Below are 1,250 nucleotides of genomic sequence, written 5' to 3' on the forward strand. Positions count from 1 at the left end.
TCCGTCTGTTGCTGAGAAGATGATGGAAAAGGCTTGCCATTGCTAAACCTATTTCTTCCACCATTATTGTTGTTGAAACCTTGTTGAGGTCTCTCTTGATTCTTCCATGAGAAATTTGGGTGATTTCTCCATGAAGAATTATAGGTGTTTCCATAGGGTTCTCCTAGGTAATTCACCTCTTCCATTGAAGGGTTCTCAGGATCATAGGCTTCTTCTTCAGATGAAGCATCCTTAGTACTGCTTGGTGCATTTTGCATTCCAGACAGACTTTGAGAGATTAAATTGACTTGTTGAGTCAATATCTTGTTCTGAGCCAGAATGGCATTCAGAGCATCAATCTCAAGAACTCCTTTCTTCTGATTAGTCCCATTGTTCACAGGATTCCTTTCAGAAGTGTACATGAATTGGTTATTTGCAACCATTTCAATCAACTCTTGAGCTTCTGTAGGCGTCTTCTTCAGATGAAGAGATCCTCCAGCAGAGCTATCCAAAGACATCTTGGATAGTTCAGAGAGACCATCATAGAAAATACCTATGATGCTCCATTCAGAAAGCATGTCAGAAGGACATTTTCTGATCAATTGTTTGTATCTTTCCCAAGCTTCATAGAGGGATTCTCCATCCTTCTGTCTGAAGGTTTGGACTTCCACTCTAAGCTTACTCAATTTTTGAGGTGGAAAGAACTTTGCCAAGAAGGCATTAACTAGCTTTTCCCATGAGTCCAGGCTTTCTTTGGGTTGTGAGTCCAACCATGTCCTAGCTCTGTCTCTTACAGCAAAAGGGAATAGCATAAGTCTGTAGACCTCAGGGTCAACCCCATTAGTCTTGACAGTGTCACAGATTTGCAAGAATTCAGCTAAAAACTGATGGGGATCTTCCAATGGAAGTCCATGAAACTTGCAATTCTGTTGCATTAGAGAAACTAATTGAGGCTTAAGCTCAAAGTTGTTTGCTTCAATGGCAGGGATAGAGATGCTTCTCCCATAGAAGTCGGGAGTAGGTGCAGTAAAGTCACCCAGCACCTTCCTTGCATTGTTTGCATTGTTGTTGTTTTCGGCTGCCATGTCTTCTTCCTTGAAGATTTCTGTTAGGTCCTCTGTAGAGAGTTGTGCCTTAGCTTCTCTTAGTTTTCGCTTCAAGGTCCTTTCAGGTTCAGGGTCAGCTTCAACAAGAATGCCTTTGTCTTTGTTCCTGCTCATATGAAAGAGAAGAGAACAAGAAAATATGGAATCCTCTATGTCACAGTATAG

General features: G+C 41.4%; 1 non-coding gene across 1 annotated transcript; it reads left to right on the forward strand.

Moving 5' to 3' along the window:
• Nucleotides 1-551: 551 nt before the first annotated feature.
• LOC130984884 (small nucleolar RNA R71) lies at nt 552-659 on the forward strand. Its single transcript, XR_009088789.1, has one exon. It is a non-coding gene; the product is annotated as a small nucleolar RNA R71 (small nucleolar RNA).
• Nucleotides 660-1,250: the final 591 nt, after the last annotated feature.

Source organism: Arachis stenosperma, chromosome 5, assembly GCF_014773155.1.
Source record: "Arachis stenosperma cultivar V10309 chromosome 5, arast.V10309.gnm1.PFL2, whole genome shotgun sequence".
Taxonomy (NCBI): domain Eukaryota; kingdom Viridiplantae; phylum Streptophyta; class Magnoliopsida; order Fabales; family Fabaceae; genus Arachis; species Arachis stenosperma.